This window comes from Lissotriton vulgaris, chromosome 2_1 (assembly GCF_964263255.1).
Source record: "Lissotriton vulgaris chromosome 2_1, aLisVul1.2, whole genome shotgun sequence".
NCBI lineage: Eukaryota > Metazoa > Chordata > Amphibia > Caudata > Salamandridae > Lissotriton > Lissotriton vulgaris.
Genome location: NC_141687.1, coordinates 527148310 through 527168333, shown reverse-complemented (window position 1 = coordinate 527168333; position 20024 = coordinate 527148310). Strand labels below are relative to the sequence as shown.

The 20024-nt window shown below is 45.3% G+C and overlaps 1 protein-coding gene across 3 annotated transcripts in view; it reads right to left on the bottom strand.

Annotated features, from left to right (window-relative positions):
- The window catches only part of KCTD18 (potassium channel tetramerization domain containing 18), a 317171-nt gene that overhangs the window by 251047 nt on the left and 46100 nt on the right, over positions 1–20024 (bottom strand). For all 3 annotated transcript variants that reach the window (XM_086955463.1, XM_086955462.1, XM_086955461.1), the window contains exon 2: positions 7547–7648. The gene's annotated coding sequence lies outside the window, so the exon portion shown is untranslated. The remainder of the gene's footprint in view (positions 1–7546; positions 7649–20024) is intronic.

The window sequence follows — 20024 nt, the reverse complement described above, 5'->3', positions numbered from 1 at the left end:
GATGTGGCGCCCTGATTTCACCAGAGACCAGTGTCACCTGCTCTCCACCTCTTTCAGAAGGCTGCCCCATCCCAGGAGTGACTTATCTGTCACTAATGTGAGATCTGGTTGGGGAAGGGAGGGAGTTTGCCTCTGACCCATTCCTGGTTTTTGAACCACCAACGCAGGTGTTTTGCAGTTCCCTTCAAGATCTAGACCACATAGGAGAGATTCCCCTGATGCTGCGCCCACTGGAACTTCAGGTCCCACTGCAGAGCCCACATATGCCATCTGGCATGATTTACCAACAGGATACAGGAAGAAATGAGCCCCAGTAGCCTCAGTGTCATTCTCACCGAAATCCAGAATAGAGACGGAAGCATCGGAATCATAATTCCACATTTGAAAAGCGCAAACTTATCACCCCTATGGGTATCCAGGCACTGGGGGAGGAGGGAGGGCTTGTCAGGGAGATTAGGTGACCTATTGCTCAGTCTCACATGATGCTGAGCTCCTGCATCGAACTGTGTGCCCCATGCTCCGGAGTCAGCCGCTCTGGCCTCTGCACCACATATGTTATTTAGAACTTGATATGGTGCACGACTCATCCCCAAAGGACATCTCAGGTATCAGGCATCATAGCCTGAATATCCTGGACTCGCTGCTCGGGCAGATAAGCCCAATGCTGCGTGGTGTCCAGAACAGCCTAGATGAAGGGGAACATCTGAAAAGGAGTCAGGTGTGACTTCAGCACGTTTATAGAGAATCCCAGTGAATGCAGGAGGTCGCCATAGACTGGAAGGGGGAGACGACAGCCTGGGGCAAAGATGCATTCAACAGCCAGTCGTCAAGATAGGGGAAGATGAACACTCCTAACTTGCTCAGATGAGCTGCAACCACCGCCATCATCTTGGTGAACACCCAAGATGCCTGGTAAGGCCAAAGGGGAGCACAGTGAACTGAAAGTGCTTCCGGCCTAACTTGAACCGCAGGTAACGCCAGTGGGCATGCAGGATGGGGATGTGAAAATACGCATTATGCAAGCCCAACGCTACCAGAGAGTCTCCTCAAGACCTCAGCCAACTTGAGCATCTTGAATTTCTCCTTTTTGAGGAAGACACTGGCAGTTCTGAGGTCTAGAATAGGTCGAAGACCTTTGGTTCATTTTGGGTATTAGAAAGTAGCAGGAATAACAAACACTGCCTACTTCTAAAATCGGAACCTTCTCTATAGCTCCTTGACCAGGAGTGCTGTAACTTCCTCTTGGTGTAATGTTAGATGAGCCTCTGCCAGCCATTCCTTAGCTGGAGGTAAAGGGGTGAGCAGAGAAATAAAAGTAAGGGAATAGACTTACTGAATGATCTGCAATATCTAACTTAAAACGGGCACTACATAATATCATCATAGTTCAGTTTGACACTATTTAGATTTGCTGTCTAAATTAACTCTCCTGACCCAGAAGCCCTCATAAATAACATTCACTAGAACAAATCTACTACCCCAATCTTCAAAACAGAAAACCCAATGCATCTCAAAGCTACTAAGTAACACTCAGGGGACCTAGCTGAGATGAAATGTTCAGTCCATACCTTGTGATGTCAAGAATGTAAATCACATACTGAAGAGTTCAAGATGTGCTATAGGAAACCAAGGGAAAGTCTACCATGAAACCACAACATAGCAACAAAAAAAAGCTTTCCTCTCAATATGCATCAGTGAATGCCCCACTCAATAGAGTGAGATATTCAACATTCACCAGGAACCTCTAATAGAGATGCACTGAAAACGAATCACTGTGAAAACTTACCGGAGGTTTTTGAATGCAAAATAAAATAGGTAACTCCTTCGCCAACAAACCAGAAGCCCCTCACTATCCTATTATCCCTCCACCTACAATCTATCTCTCTACTGTTAAACCCATGGAGACAGAAGAAAAGTTGAGAATTGCCTTGATAATAAGAGGTCCAACCTTATCAGTTGGACCATGCCTAGCCACATGCATAAAACAGTTCCTCTTTTCACTCAATTAGGACAGCCGAGATTGGAAAAATGATTCCTTCTAAAATCTAAATGGATTCATTCTGGTCCTCTGGCAGCAGACATCATGCCCCCTCAAAAAGAACCTACACAGCAACATTCCTGAAGATTGTCACAAACTACCTTGCTGATTTCCGACCTAACTCAGTACAGCAAAATCATGAAGAGATAATGCTAAACTGAACAATGTCCTCCATTATTACCACTCAGTGTTACAGCCCAGAAAGAGGACAGAATCGGCTATGGTCCTCATCATTTGATGCCCACAACAGCTCCTCTGTCATTGAAATTGAACTATTTGCTAACTATGACACAATGGATCAGACAAATGGATGGGTACATCTTGACCACTCTTAGACCGCATCCGCTTGATTCTCTCCAGCTGCAGGTCAATCAGTGGATTTGTCTTATCAGTTTCATGAAGCATAGTCCTGGTGTCATCCTAATTAAGCTTACTGTTTAACATCTATATGTGCCACTGCTTCTTACCCCACAATAAAATAGTCACTCAACCTTGCTTTACACAAATATTTTTAAAGGCAAGGCGAATGGCCTCTAAAAATAGATATTTTGCATTGCATAAAATGTTTGCCGGCAACAGATCAAACCACTTTACAATAATGGTTCCTTCCTTCTTCAAAGATCATCAATATAGATATATAATTTGTATTTATGAACACCCCATATGCATACATATGTGCATCCAGTTAGCCTCTACAATCCTTATTTCAAAACAAAATAACTCCTTCAGGTCAATCCTCTAAAACTCATTAATCAATCCATTCCTGTGCACATCTTCCCAGCAGGTCATTTATTTTAAAAGTGGTCGGTGTCCTGGACAGCTTCGTCTTTGTTAATCAGGTACCGAATCCCAACTTGGGAGGAGTGGGTGGGGGGTCAATAACCAATTAATGGTTAGTGACAGCAACTGCAGTCACAAATCACTGATACACCCAATTCACAATGCAAATAAGAAGCGGTACAATTTTCACTCTCCCACTTTGTGTTCGAGATCAGAAAGGGTACAAAATCTTTGTGCAAATCAGAATGACTTGCGACTCACAAAAGGAGTTTTGTACTTTTAAAATAAGGATTTTGCAGTTGCAAACCCATCTGCGAACTGCAGACTTTGCAACTGCACAATGCCTTCACACATCAGGCCCTTACATCTCCAAATCCCCTTGTAATGCAACAATATCCACAACATGCTTTCGAAGACAGCATGAAGTGCTCACATATTTAGTTAGTCTACGAGAAAAATAAAGACTGTACTGTGCGCAAACGTGAATCAGCCAATTTAGTGTGTACTTAACAGACCAATATGCACTATGGCACGATTGTGAGCTTATCTACACTAAAGGTAATGTGCCTCTGGCCAGCTCATTTTCCAAAGAAATTCAGATCCCAGTGTGATATTAGGTGCTGTTCTGAATTTGCAGTCTACTTTATTTATGTTAATTGCTCACGTTCATCCGAAGAAGGTTTACATGCCAAAGGCCAGTGTACCCAATAATGGTTGGTGTGAAATAACATTGCTGTCTTCCAATCACTGAGACAATTTCAATTATCATTACATTATGGGGCCTGCCTTTCACCTTTTATTAATTGATATGTATCACTTGTAACTAATTTCTAACCGATTACATTTAAAGGGTTCCATCTTTAGCATGGCATCATGCCAGATGCCTTTGCAAAGTCCAAGTATACAAAGTTAACATTCTATTCTAGTGCTACACTTTGACTGGCCTATGTAATGTCCACTCAGCCCGGTAAGCCCAACCCCTCACCTTACGTCAAACTGTCGAAGATCATACACACAAACCTTAATGGATATAAGCAACAACATAGCTACATAGTGTTATACCCGCTTCTACGACACCGCCCTGACAGGTAACGCTCACAACGTGAGACCTTTTCTGGACACAGTAGAGTTACCTACTCTATCATTGGATCAGACCCTGGAGCTGGACACTCCCATAGCAGAAGACGAAAAACGGGACGCACTACGTGCCTTGTCCTCAGGTAAGACTCCGGGACCAGACGGACTCCCAACAGAATTTTTCAAAACTTCTGCGGAACATTTGGTACTGCAATTGCACTCGGTGTCCCTGGAGACAATCTCGGAGGGGATTCTGCCTCCATCCATTCGAACAGCTAATGTGGTGTCTTTGTTGAAACCAGGTAAGGACCCCGCGTCTCCTGGCTCCTACTGGCCGATTGCTATCTTGAAATCGCATTATAAAATCCTGGCGAAGGTCTTGGCCAATCGGCTAGCCCTGCTAGTCCCTGATCTGGTACATTCTGACCAAAATGGATTCGTCCCACAGCGTAACACAGCCCTGAACCTACGCCGCTACTTTTGGGTGGTGGAATATGCCCCAACCGTCTGGCCGCTCTCCGGTTGCATGTTATTAGACCTAGAGAAGGCCTTCGATTCGCTGGCCTAGAATTTCCTCTTTGCGGCCCGACATGCTTTGGGGTTGGTCCCTACTTCCTCGGCTTGGTGCGGTAGTTGTACTGTAATCCATCAGTTCGGGTTCGAGCAGGCCCATATCTCTCTGATCCAGTTCAATTATGGCGAGGGACACCGCAGGGGTGCCTGTTGTCCCTGTTACTATTTGCGTTAGCAGTGGAGCCGCTGGCGGCTCATATCCGCACTCACGTAGATATGGGGATCGAACTAGGTGATGGCATATACACCATTTCGCTTTACGGGGATGACCTGTTAATATATGCGAGGGACCTTAATGATATTCCTCCTTCCCTTGACAGAGCCCTTAGTCTTTTTGTGCGTGCTTTCCGGCTGCAGGTCAACCCAACAAAGTCTATACTCTCCCCGTTCTTAGGGGACGGGGTGGAGGGGGGCAACAATTGCCTGGTGCACAAATCCTTTTCGTTATCTAGGAGTCCAGGTCTATCGCGCCAGAGCTGATCTCCTCAACGGAAATGTTGTTGGCGCTACTTCGGCGATTGGGTCTCAGATGGGGTTCTGGAAAACCCTCCCCTTGGCAATATCTAGCAGAATCGCCCTGGTTAAGATGGTGGTTCTCCCCCACCTCCTATATTATTTCGTCACTCTACCCCTAATCATCTCACCCCCTTTCTTTAAGCAATGAGAAGGAGTAGTGCAGGATTTTATATGGGGAGCCTCACGCCATAGAGTACTCATTTGAAAGCTTTACCTGCCCACTGAGTTGGGTGGCCTTGCGGTACACAATTTCGAACATTACTACCTGGCCTCCCAACTTCAGTGGATCGTCAGATGGATGTCCTCCCGTTATTCACAAGACACGGCATCTATGCAACCTTCACTACAGCTGGCACCCTACTCCAAATTTTTCATCCTTGCTTTACACTGAGACCCCCAGATGTTTTTCTCCTCAATGTCGCACACAATTGCTTCCGGAGGGGTCTTTTCCTCACGAGGTCCCCATCCCATACGCACCCGCCATCCCGCTATTGGGAACTCTACAGGGCGACACAATGGCGGCGGAGTTACATCACTGGCCCTCGGAGGGGATAAAGGATGTGGGGGACCTCTTCCAAGAAGGCGTTCTCAACCCATTCCAAGAACTCATAGCAAGGGAGAATCTACATCCTGGGCAGTTCCTACTACATAGAACACTCATAGCAATATAAAAAATCCAAATGGGTGCGCTTGCCCAGGAACCTCCCTTATATCACACACTGCAGTATCTACACATGATGGGGAGAGGGAAACACCTCGCGCTGGTTCGCATCTTCACTACGACAACACACGGAAACAGATCTCACCCGACTCCAACTTCGCTAGGAGGGGGCACTGTGTAGAGAGTTTACAGATGGGGAATGGTTGGCTGCCTGTGGCGGCCCGACCCGCATCCCCCGAATCAACGATTTCGACAGATACAATTTTTCATACTCCATCAGGTCTACCTTACCCCAGACCACATCAGCAGGCACCTCCTCCCCGTAGATGCGGCTTATCCCAGATGCCGACAATTGGATGCTGACCTAATACATATGCCTTGGGGGTGTCCAGTCCTGACTGACTATTGGAAAACGGCTACCACTACTCTTGTGAGCTGCACCTCCCGCACCATTCCCCTGACCTGGGAAGCCCATGTGTTACACCTTTTCAGTAGAAACAAGAAATGCAGAGCTGCCACGCGGTTTCTAGATCTCGGTCTCATAACGGCCAAACGCTTGCTTACCAAGCGATGGAAATCTCCCCTGCCACCGCACCCTCTTGCCTGGCGCAGTTCCTTACACAATTGGGCAAGGGCGGAGGGTGCAGTATTACGCAGAGAGTACCTGCTTGGCATACGTATGTTTCCCCTGGCACCCCAATGGGATGAGATGGTTTCCAGACTTTCGGGGGCAGACACAGACACGGGATCCCCAATTGCATCAAAGATGCTCATCACTCAGGGCAACCCTCCCCCCCTCGCTGACGTAAATGTAGAACACCACAGACACTCTGACAGTCACCGCCCCAGTGCCACAGGCTCCTGCCACCGTTGAGACTCGGAGGTGTCTGAGGCCCTCCAGCGAATTTAGATAAGGCGGCAGGTCTTACACAACTCTACCCTGCCCTTCCTTCGCTTTCGTTGTTCTCATTTTGTTGCACCCTATGTCCCAGGTTATGTTTGAACTGTACAGTTCCTAAACTACTCGCATATTATCTGATGTATAGATTTAGCAGCACTTTTTTGACCTCCTTGAGCTATTGCCACAAGATTGGTTATAATTAACGCAACCCTGCATTTGCACTGTTATGTCGTCCCTAGTCATAGTGTACCTTGCTACTGGCAATTAATTATCACCCCCCCCCCCCTTTTTCCCGTCAGTTACATGAATGCTGCTCTGATTGTAAGGTTTTACTTATCGATGTGCAAGACAAACAAAAAATGGTTACTAAAATGATTTAAACAAAAAAAAAACATAGCTACATAGCGTGTTCTTACTGCACTGACCATGCTGAATCGTGGATCATTAAAGTGCAAACCAATTGCTCTCCCTTGTATGTCCTTAATTTCCAATTAAAGGTAGTAACATTTGAAGAGAAATTCAGATATATTTGTGAAGGGAGTGTAATCATCACCATCCAACTCTCAAAACTAGCAACAAGAATACTTCGGGCAGCAAAACACAGGTTAATTGAAAAGTTTGGAAAAAATAATGTTTACTTCATCTGCGGCTACTGGATACCCAATGTCCAATAACACTGGGTCCATATGTGTAAGGCTTCATTTTCTTTAGCTCTAAATAAGTCTATCTACTCATGATAGCTAAAGAACTCCAAGCATTAGGTAAGTGTCTGGTGTATGAATAGGCATATATTAAAAAATGCTAGCTAGCTCCCCATCCCTTTAAAAGTAAATGACAGGAGCTCTGCCCTTTTATGAAAGTAGGAGATTCACTAGTATTGGCAAACCTACATAAAATAGTAGTAAAAACTAAAAGGAAAAGGAACATCTAAACAAAAGTGTGTATACTGCCACCTTTAGATTTAGTGTGAGGGATGAACAGAAACATAATCCAAGCAAACCTGTAGGTAGATTTCTCAAAAAAACAAGATTTGACTTGATGGGTGTTCCACTGAAGTCAACCATGAAGATCTTCATCGTTTATCAGCAACAAAGCGCCATATCTAAAAAGAAAAACATAATTATAATAAAACCGCCTACAAACATAGTACAGCATCGCTCAAAAAAATTGCACTGAGGATCTTATCTCTGGTAACAAGACAACTCATTAGAGCAGAATAAGTAATCATCGTCAAATACGTAAAGCTGGTTAAGAAAAACGGCAGAGGATCAGGACCTTGCAAATATAATGGAATTATTTGGTCTGCATTTGTATGAAACTTATTTGAAAGGGAAAGGATCTTTGCATTGCTCCATCCCAGCATCTGCCCTAGAACAGAGGCTGCTAGATCCTGTGTAGAACCCAAAAACGAGGGACTGTCATGTGTTTCTTGCATGGCCCATTGTAGCTTTTTTGGTTAGCCTTGTTGTACATGTTGTAGGCCACAATTCTTTTGCACAGGTTACTGCATAAGCACGCTTGCTTTTTGCACAATGCATTTTCACACAGAACCAGCATATGTTTTCGTGTTCTGTTCTTTTATTGGAATTTAGTCTGAATACCACAGACTACGTCAAACAACAATGCCACTTGTTATTCTCTCTGGTCGGACACTAGCACCTAGACATAACATGAGAATGCAGCTGCTGTTTGTGAGCAAGCATGTCCTGTCATATAACTGAGAACAGGAGTTAAAAACTCACACACTGAGCGAAGGTCCTGAGGCAAGATTGCCACGTCAGCCCAGATGTTGAACATCCATCTATGTATGCTAAGGTACAGGGTCCACCACTCATCCCACAGATATTTGATATATAATCATTATCTTCAGTAGAAAGGTGGGGGGAAGGTGGGGAACATAGGTAAGACTAATCTGTCTCATAGCATGACAGGGCTTTTTATGGTATTTGGTTTGTTAACCATGCTACCGATATTTTTGCTATCCATTTGTTTTTAATTATGGTGCAAATACTGCCTCTTACAGCATGATAGTTTAAATAAATATTCTAAACGACCTTCGTGTCTCTTGTTTATCATATTGTGGACAAGTATGAGTGTGACTGCGAAAGTTTGTGTACTGTTATCGTGATCCCTGAGAGGGTCAAGAGTGTTTGTGTTCTGGAATGCTGATGTTCTATGGTCCCAAACATAGTTCCTTTCCTGAGCAGAATCCCTGCAACATGCAGCTGCCAACGTTTTGGTCAGGTATTTACTTGCGGAAACCCAGAGTACTGCTTGTGCTTGTCCACAATACCCATGCACCTTTGTATCTGACATGTCCGTCGTGTTGGGGATCCTCCACAATTGTTTAGGTAGCACCTAGCTCTGTTGGTTGTCAAGCTTAAATATTAATAGGTTTTATACCATGTTTGTGCTACACTTTGAATCCGTTATAAAATTACTTTTGCCATCACGTTTTGCAGTCAACTGCGGATAGGCATAAATATATGCATATTTACAACAATATGCAGTCCTTAATGCAGGAGCTTGGGCGCTGCATTCTGCATTGAAGTTTTGTATTTCTGGGTCAATCTTCCGGCTGCGGACGATTTTCATGAATGTGCTATACCCCTGGCACCTGCAGCATATCAACTTTATGCTGTTGAAATTCCTCTTACAGTCTGTGAGCACGAGACTTGGTTTAATGGGGCCCTTCCCGATGTTATGTTACGTTATGTTATTTTATTATAAACCTGTAGAGCGCATTATCACCCAGGGGTATCTAAGCGCTAGCCGATGTGCCTGGCCCAGTTCAGAGAAGTCCTCTCAGTAATGATGGGGCCACTTGGCCAGCACTGGCTGAATATAAACCATATTCAGATTTAGGTAATTTAAATCTAGTACAAATCCATGCTTTGTATAATGTTCTTGTTGTCCTATAGCGACGGCTAACTCGATTTAGTTCATGTACATTACTTGCTGGGCCAGCTAGACGTGGCCTGCAAGCACAAGCCCAGTTGCCTGCAGCACCTGTAATAAGTTCTGAAATTGTTCATTCAGTTATGAGCAAGCGGCCCACTAATAGAGAGGAAATATTGATTTGGATTGCCTAAAAAAAAAACCTTTGTAACTTGAAGCTGTGAAACACAAGTGCAGAATTTTAAATGTGTGCTTACCCACTGGATCCACTCTACCTAACTGCAACACTTGGGGGACTATTTTTGCCACAGTCTACACTCCTTGTCATGGCATTCCCTCGATGGCTGTTCTACCGAATGCCCTCAAACAACAGATACAGATAGAGCATGGAGCAGGTCTTGCCCTCGATTTGGGGATGATACTCATGGGTAATTTGTCTCTGAAAGATTTCTTTTTAATGTTACAGGTGAAGCCAGGTCTTTGGCTATATGCCAGCTACTTGCCGCGATGGCAGTAGCCAAACGTGAATTTCTGGTTATCATTGCTCATGTATATAGGTCTTTAGGATGCAATAGTCTGGGAACCAGACCTTCAGTACTGGCACTTGGCAGGCCTAGCTCAGAAAAGGATGCCAGACCAGACCATAAGTTTGCTAAAAGCCATGGGATAAATCTAAAATCTGAAAAGGTAGACCGCCTGTAGTACTCTGAAAGGCAAAACGATTTTTGCGACTTCACAAAAATATAGACTCCAGACAGTTATCAAGTATCTGATACACATTCTCCTTGTTCCTTTCAGGAATCGTCTGATGGCACAATGCATTTTTACACAGAACCAGCATATGTTTTCGTGTTCTGTTCTTTTATTGGAATTTAGCCACTTGTTATTCTCTTTGGTCGGACACTAGCACCTAGACATATTCTACTATTCTACTATGAATTTACCAATGAGGGAAAGAGTCTTTCCCCTAATTTTGTTGAGAAATGTACGCAATTTCAACCTCCAAACACAATTAAAAAAAGTATAGTCCCTGCTGGGATTTTTGAACTTTGGCAGAACGAACATACCGAATTATGCACAATGCGTAAAACCCCAGTATGAATTAATTTATCCTGATTTTTCCATTTCATCTTGGACATCAGAGCACACAGAAACACTCAGATCTTTACAATCTACCTTTCTTGAAACAACACTTACACACGCGTGTTAATACCACGAACCTCGTCATCTGAGTTTTACTAGGTGTAATTGGATTTATATAGGTCACCTTTAATGAGGGTGAAACAGTCCCTACAACACATAAATCCCATTTATATTCTGCTGCAGAAATACGTTTTGCTTCCACTGAAAAAATACTTACTGCTGTGCAGATGGCCATGCTTTAAGGATGGCCCCTTGCACAAGGGAAATTAATGGTTGTTACTCCCATGCCTGCCATAGAGGTTGTCACAAAAGCTTGCGTTCCTAACGGTAAAGTCCTCCATTCTAGGTGGATACAATGGGCTACGTCCTTAAAAGTCGTAGATGTAGACTTTGTCTTTGACCCTTCTTTGCAAACACAAGAAATTCTACAGTGTGAGCAGATCTATCCTTTGCCCTCTAGTGTTCTGACTCTGCATCAGTATAAACATGTTATTTACACTGACTGTTCAGCTCAACCTGCTATAGGTTCTAAGCAGCAGTACTCTGCTGCATGCACCATCCTTATTGGCGTTATGTTAGATGGCATTTTTCACCACAAACAACCTGCACACAGTCTTTTGGTGACTGCACTGCAGTTAGCTGAACTGAAGGCTTTGCTCCTTGCACTTGAAAATACAGATCTTAAATTTCCCATATTTATTGTGTGTGATTCTCTGCATCTGCAGTTGCCACGACTAAAATAGCAACAGTCACATGCTCTAAAACTTGTATTGATAATATCTTGGCTGCTGTGAATGCTTTTAAAAATGCACCCCTTTACCAAAGGGTTTTCCTTCTAAATACTCTGATCACTTAAATGACCAGAATGTTCCAATTGTAACTATTCCTGGAGTCGCTGCAATCGTGTGATTCCCAAGGACCGCAGACAAGCTTTAATAGTTGCCTAGCATGAAGGTTTACCATCCACTCATGCTGGAGTGCCTGCCACTATTTTACTTTTATAATGGAGTTATTGGTGGCACAGCTTATACAGACATACCCAAAATATGTCCTGTGTTGCAATATCTGTCAGCAGATAGAATGCTCCACAGCTTTTAATTTCCCACAAGCATTTTGGCTGTACTTATCTAGATCACTGTGGTCTACTGATTTTGGATACTGCGTTCAAATTTATCTTGGTTGCTGTACTCTTGCTCTAGATTCATATGGGGTTGGCCACATCACACTGCTGATGCTCGAATTGTTATTAAAGACTTGAAAGTCATCGACAAGACTTATGCCTGTTACGCATTCCACTACGACTAGGGTCCGGCTTTCGCTTCTATAGCGTACTGTGATCCGATGACGTCCATGTGTGTACAGGTGCATCATTCTTCTCCATAAAGGCCTGAGGGCAATTCGGTTGTGGAAAGAATGAACCATTAATTAAAGCAGTTCTTGACGGCTACAGTGTTAGGTACAGGATGTGGTTGGGTGAACCCTCTCCATGGGGTTCAAGGAGCACTTAATCTCCTCAAAAGATCTCTGGGTGGGCAGACCTCATACGAAATGCTTTTTGGCATCAAGATATATGTTCTAGACCATGATGGTCACAACATTGTGGTGGTTGCTGCAACCTTTGACGTTGATAACCATTGTGCTGTCTTACAGGACCTACAAAAGTTCAGCAATGCTCAGTCTCGCTAACACTTGTATGCATGTCCATCTTCAAGAACTGAGAGCCAAACTCCGGATTCCGGCTAGCTTTCAAGAGCTGGAGATCCAGTTTGTAGGAAAGAGGGTGATGAAAAAGAAATTCGGCCGAATGTACCATGCTCCTGTTCTGGTCCTTGGAATACAAGGTACACAAACTGTGATCTTGCTACCACTTCCAGGTGCTAATGACAAAAGCTTTGTCACCACTGTACATATCAAACTTCACCATGTGGCCGATTCTCAATAGTATGCCATGAAGTGTTCATTCACTTACGCAAGACTTTCTTTTTCCTTTACAGCCCATGAGCACCACTGGCTGTGGGAGGCAGGGGTTGAGTCCTCTGGCGATAATTTGATAGACACAATACTTTTTTCCTACTACTACGTCTTCTACGATGGATGCTATTTATATGGATCCACCATTAGAGAGTCCTTCCGAATGACATTTTTCAGGTACTATGGCTAAGACGCAACATCCAGTTGTCCAGTTGGGATCCTCCAGGTACTATATGGATCAAAAAGATTTTTCTTCAGATCGTTCTTCTGTTTTGCATCTGCCTCCCTCACGTTTTTGATTTTTTTTTCATGGTTAAAATCAACGTATCTAATCCCGCCATGGATACATGTGTGGATCATATTCTCCTTGGTTTTTCTGGTTATGTGGATTAGATTTGCGGCTGTTTTTTTCCCCCTAATCAATGGCCTTTACCTCCTAACAGGTTATGCTATGGAACGGTCAATGGAGTGTTGCCCCCCCCCCATTCTTCATCGCATAAACTGAAAAGAGACTTGTCCTTCGCCAACATTTCAGCTGTTCCAGTGACTGATGGAATTGTTTGGGCTAAAGTTATTTTCAACATATTCTGATCCTACAGAGATCCCGCAGATACCACATGTGTTCAAAGTTTCTCTGGGTGATGCATTAGTACCCGAGTTACATTTGAATGATTGGGAAGGTGATACTGTAAATTCTATGAGGACCTATATCTTAATTCTGATAACTATGCAGATATGTTCTGTTATCAATATGGACATATTTTTTTGCACAGAGCTAGTGGTCAGCATACACATTTTAATTACACACAATGGGAACATTTTCCAACTCCCCCACCTGGAAGTTCCAAAAAGCAAAAAGACAAATTCACATTTTGCAAGATACGACACTTCAGATCCTGCGTCACATTATTTTAAATTAGTTCCTCCTCCACCAGACTAAGCTCATATATTCAGCTTTGTTTGTCAACCAGTTAGCCCTTTGCCCCTTGAGTGTGTCAGACGGCCGGGAGCCATCCAATGCCACAGTGGGCGTGTGTGGACGGCTCTGTTCCATCCTAGCACCCACCCATGGAAAGCGATGGTGCTCCCCTGTGGGCCACCCTTCCTGACGCCCCCTCCACGTCATCTAATGACATCAGTGCACACCGCATGCTGGCTTTAGAGGTTGACTGACACGCTGGAAACCACTTGCTTCTAGTGTGTTGAGGGAGACAGGTAAGTTTCTAGACAACAGATTTTTTTTAAATTTATTTTGTAAATCAATTTTTAAAAAATGGAGTGGAGCAGCCACTTGGAGAAGATTCGCTCCCCTTTGGGGACCAATTAGGAGAAGATCGGTTTGTATTTATTTATATTTCTCCACTAGGCCACCAGGGATTTTTTGAAGTTGGGAGCGCACCCTTGGGCAAGGATTACTCCCTTTTATGGGGTCATTATTTTGAATGTTTCTGCCCCTTTTTGGGGCAGATCAGTCTAATGGTTTTAGGCCCATCTGTCCCCAAGAAGGGGGGCGGGGCACAAGCCATTAGGCACAAGGGCTGTTAGTTTGAAGATGTTGTTGGGAAATTGCCCCTTTAGGGGGTGGTTATTTTAATATGCTTTTAGGTCCAACTGCTCCCAAGGGGGCAGAGACCACAGGACATAGGATTTTTTCTGTTGGGCAATATCTTTGTTCTGGGGAGCGGCCCCTTGGGCAAGGGTCGCTCACCTTTAGGGGGTGATTATTTTGGCTGTTTCTGCCCACCTTGGGGGCAGATCGGCCTTATGCTTTTAGGCCCACCTGCCCCCTAAGTGGGCAGAAGCCACTAGACACCAGGGATGTTGGTTTCACCAAGTTGTTGTTTTTGGGGAGAGGCCCCTTAGGCAAGGTTCCCTACCCTTTTGGGAGTCAATGTGCTGGCCATATTTGTAGGCCCATCTGCCCCACTGCTTGACTGGTGAATTGTGTGAGAGCTGGTGCATTAGTTGCATATGTGATTGTAATTATTTTTTTCTCCTTTTTATTCAAGGGCAAAGCTTTTGATTCCGTTAATGTGATTCTCGTTTGCGGTTTCGGCTGTGGTTGATATGCAGTTTGCCTAGTTGCATGTGTTTAGTAAGAAAAACGTTTTGTGGTGTTTACTCCAAATGAGTATTATTGTCATGCATGAATACATTTTTTGTAAGTGGGGTCTTGATAGCAGCATCTTTAGCTTACGTTTTGAGTGTTAGATTCTCTTTCAATTTGTGCACAATGTGTATTGTGTTTTATGTGTAATTATTAAATTTTTTTTAGATGTATTTATTTATAAAGTTCTATATAGCGCAAACAAGATCCTGAAGGATATAAGAGCGCTTTACAATAAATTGGTAGAGGACAACATGAAATAGACTTAGTAATTGAGAAAAGGAAAGAAAGAAAAAAAAAGCTAAAACAGTAAACAAAGGAACAGATATAAGGTATAATATTATGCATATTGGTGGTCCTTCCTGTGTCAGTGCAGAGTAGGCAGTGGTGAATCAGGCGGTTTCTGGCAAGTGAGTGGTATAGTTTTGGAGTATATAGCTCTATATGATAACACCACATTTTGTTTATTACTTATTTTACAAAGTGTCTGTTGCTGTTGACTTGTTTGTCAAGTTACCTTTATTAGTAAGGAATAAAACTAGCTGCAGGATTACTGCTCAGCAGGTTTTTGGTATGCTTTTTAGGGCTTGCGCCCTGGGTTGCACAGCCCAGCAGTGCTCACGCAGCGCGAGTCCTTTAGTAGTTGAAAAACGGGTTTTGGAAGCTGCCCTAGGAATCGCACACGCTTGTGCGTGTGCTTTTCCTTTTGTGGGCAGCTATTGGCCTTTGCATGCGTCTTTTAATGAAAGACTGCACGCAATAGGCCACAGGCGGGCGCATTGCTCTTCCCATGGCCTATAGGTGTCTATTACGCGCTTGGTGCGAGTAATAGACCCCTATAGGCCATCATGTGGTTTCAATTATCGTGCCCAGACATGGGCGCGATAATTGAAATCACATGCTTGGCTGTGGCACGCATGCACACAGTAAGCACATTTCTGCACCGAAGCAAAGCTGGGCATTTCTTTCCCATTTTAAGGCAAAGTAAAATCCACCACAGATTATTTCGGTCGGGGGCAAAAAGCAAGTTTGCGCCAGACTTATCAGGCGAGACAGACTCCCAACCACCGAGCACATGAGCAGCGAGGAGAACCTTGGGGGCAGTCCTTATAGACTCTTAAGTCGTATTTCTATCCTAAATCCATTCCAGAGGGGCCCAAAAGCTGTTGGGGCTGGCCAGCCTCAGTCAGTCCCCGGGTCGTGCCAAAGAGAGGGAGTGCTAGATCGTGCAAGGTCACACACAGCGTAGAGGAAAGGGGCAGCGAAGCGGTGGCCAATCATATGTGGAGATTGCAGGTTGCGACACCACAACATCATTCTTGGACAGAGAGGATGAAAGGCCGGGTCACGTAATAATTATTCAGCAGTGTCCTCCCAGTTGCATCATCCCAGCAGCTAGCTATCTTATTGAGACTTGCTACACAGGTACTTGTGCTCATCTTTTTTCTACATGCTTTCATAGGTAAGAGTGTACAGTGACATACAGAAATATGCCCAGGATCACAGAATTGTGTGAAAGAGGTGCCTACGTCTAGTATTTGCAAAGCCAGTAAGGTACCTGCCCATAATAAACCCAGCGTGTTGCGTTGAACTGCAGCCGAGGCCCATCTAGTCAGAATGGACCAATGAGGGAAGAGGGTGTGCAGTAAAAGGTGCTGAGTCCTTTGCAGCTTCAACAGCTGATATCAAACGCCTCTGTAGGTGGTTATCAAACCTGTCCTGCGCTCTCAAATTTCCCAGGTCCATGCGCGAGTACTATATCCAGACCAGGATGTTTCTTTGCATCTGGGGCATTTAATACTGCTTTTTCGTATACTTTTTTTAATTGCATTTTAACCTCTTACACAGGCCTATTAGCTTTGCACAAAAACAAAAAGTGCCGAATTGAGTGTAGGCTTAACATATATGACATCATCGCCTGTTACATTCGAATTCACCTCATACATGCTCCAACACAGTAGGTCGTTGGGCGCCTTTTACGGTGCATTCAGCCGGATGCACTCAATCAATCAATCAAGGCATTTATAGAGCGCACTACTTACCCGGAGGGTCTCAAGGCGCTAGGGGGGGGGGGTGGGGTGCCGCTACTGCTCGAACAGCCAGGTCTTGAGTTTCTTCCTGAAGGAGAGGTGCTCTTGGGTCAGGCGAAGTTCGGTCGGGAGGGTGTTCCAGGTCTTGGCGGCCAGGTAGGAGAAGGACCTTCCTCCTGTTGTCGCTCTTCGGATGCGGGGGACGGCGGCGAGGGCGTGGTTGGTCGATCAGAGGTGGCGTTTGGGAGCGTAGAAGTTGAGGCGGTTGTTGAGGTAGCTCGGGCCTTGGTCGTGTAGGGCTTTGTGTGCGTGTCTGGGAGCGTGGTTTATAACATCGGCTTTCGGCTCAGCTGTGACGGTGATAAAGCTTGTAACAAAACATGAGCAAGCCCGTGTTATTGTGCAGGGAATCCGACCCGCACAAAGCCAGGGATTGCAATTCTTCCTGAAAACCACAGGTTAAATCTGTCGTGGGTGAGTTTTCCTTTTGGTTGCAGCCGCAGCCTTTGTGAACAGAGGGAGTGGCCTGCCAGCAGCTATGCACGTCATGTAAGGGTAAGTAAGTAAGTAAAGTTTATTATGCATAGTTAATTAAAACCAGTGCAAACATGTTACAAAAGATCATAAAATATCATACTATAAAACCGTTAAAAGGAGAACATGCAATAAAAAGTACAGTATGGCTGACTATACACCTTTTTTCGAAGACAGCATAGCAAGGTCCTCTTACATCCTACTATCAGTCTGCTTATTAGCCTGTGTTTATATTGTTCGACCCTGGTTTTGGCAGTTTTAAGGTCCTTTGCTCGACCATCGCAAGAAATTTGACATATCTACAATTCAGTTTGGTGTTTTCAGGGTTCAGGCATGCCAGCACCGCCTGCCTTCTGGTACTGATCCCTTGTTGCTTGAGCTGATCCTTAGGAAGCTGTTGGCGGGCTTGTTGGAATTCTTCACAAAGACAGGTGACGTGAAGAATATCCCCCTTCTTTGCATTACAAAGCGGGCAAGCCTTGTTGCCATCTGTTCTGAGCCATGAATTTCACCCGCTCCTTAACAGGGAGCCAGTGAAGTGCTTTCAGGGCCGGGGCAGCAGACTGCCTTCTAGGGATCTCCATCAAAACTCTGGCAGCTGCATTTTGCACCTGTTGGAGGGTTTTAAAGGTGGCTTCAGGGGCACCAAGAAACAGGGCATTACCAAAGTCAAGCCTAGAAAGGATTAAGCCACGCATCAAAAGCTTCTTAGCTGGATCCGGAAGCAGTGGGAGAACCTTTCGGGCTGACTTCAGTAGACCGAAGCAAACCCCCGCGGTCTTTCTGGCGTGGGTCCTGAAGGACAGATCTTCCTCCAACCATACTCCCAAGGACTTGATCTCCTTCTTGGGAGATGGAGGGTCGCCAAGAGACCGGGGCCAACAGCTGGTAATGATGGAGGGACTGGTGTTGCCCAAGAGCATCAGCTCAGTTTTTCCTCCATTGAGCTTCAGAGCTGAGTTGGACATCCATTGGTAGACATTAGCCAGGCAGTCATGCAACAAGTTGGGTTGTTCCGCCAGCTGAGTGAGGCCCACCACCAGCTGAGTATCATCAGCATAGCTGATGATCTTCAGCCCCGAGGGGGCTACCACTCTTTCAAGTGGAGTCATATATGCATTGAACAAAGTAGGGCTCAGCGATGAGCCCTGAGGGACTCCACATTGAAGAGGGAATAGGGAAGACTGTTCTGCCCCTTCCCAGACTTGGTAGAAACGGTTGGAGAGAAAAGATCCCAACCATTTCAGGGCCGTCCCTGAGACACCTACCTCTGACAGGCGTTGGAGGAGCACCTGATGACTCACGGTGTCAAAGGCAGCACTCAAGTCCAGGAGGATCACTGCCACTGATCCTCCAGCATCAAGAGTGCTCCTTGCTTCCTCCACTACCGCCAGCAGGGCTGTGTCCGTTCCTTGGCCGGGACGGAAACCAGTCTGGGAGTCTCCCAACAGGTGGTTGGACTCAAGATAGTGAGAGAGCTGACGGTTAACCAGCTTCTCTGCGATTTTAGAAAACCCCGGCAGAAGCGAGATAGGCCTGAAGTTGGTCAGATTGGCGGGATCCAAGCCTGGTTTTTTTAATAGGGCTTTTACTACTGCCTTTTTCCATCTCTGAGGGACTATACCATGAGAGAGAGAGAGGTTGACAAGGTCAGTAAGAGGAGCTGACAGAGTATTAGCCACAAGTTTAAGATGTTTCATAGGCACTGGGTCACTCGGAGATCCACTCTTCATCTCCACCAAGACCTTTGTAACCTCCTCCTCCGAGAAGGGGCCAAAAGAGACAAGTTCGGTCGGGCAGCTTATAGGACCAGTAGCCGGCTCAGAGATTTGAGGCATAGCGGGCAGAGAGGATAGGATTGTATCTATTTTAGAATGGAAGAAACTAGCCAGTTCTTCACATTTATCTTTAGGATTGACGTGCACGACTGGCGGGACTGGGGCTTTGAGGAGTTCTTTAAAAAATTTTCATCGTTGAACCATGAGGCCTTCTTGCTGCCAGGTTTGCTTTGCGTTTTTTCAGTGGTGCTAAGGTGTCGGCGGTGTTGGATAACCATAGGGTGAAGTTGGCGGCGGCTTGGTCTGGGTTAGAAGAGTGGGCTGGGGTGTTTAGAAGGAGCGATGAGGAGATCTGGTCGATGGTGATTTTGTTCCAGTTTCTTTGCAGAGTTGGTTGGAGGTGGTTGATGGGTTTCGGCTTGTTGTAGGTGAAGTGAACGCAGCTGTGGTCAATCCAGAGGAGGTCCGTAGTGTGGCTGAAGGAGACATGCTTGCTGGAGGTGAAGATGGGGTCGAGTGTGTGACCTGCGATGTGGGTGGGGGAAGTGACCAGTTGTTTAAGTCCGAGGTTGGCGAGGTTGTCCAAGAGGGTGGTGGTGTTGCGGTCGTTGATCTTTTCAAGGTGAAAGTTGAGGTCTCCCAGAAGGATGTAATCTTTGGAGGGGAGCGCGTGTGGAGTGATGAAGTCCGTGATGTCTTCACTGAATTTTGCGCGGGGTCCTGGTGGTCTGTAGAGGAGGGTGCCTCTGAGTGTGGTCTTGGGGTCGATGTGGATCTGGAAGTGAAGGTGTTCGGAGTTGGCGAGGTTGGCGTCAGAGCTGGTTGAGATGCGGATTGATTTTTTATGGACGATAGCGATTCCTCCTCCTGTGTGGCCGGTACGGTCCTTGCGTGTGATCTTATAATCTTCAGGGATGGCAATGGTGATGTCTGGGGCGGAGGAGGCGTTCATCCATGTTTCTGTTAAGAAAGCGACGTCCGGAGATATGGTGTCAAGTAGATTCCAAAGGTCAATGG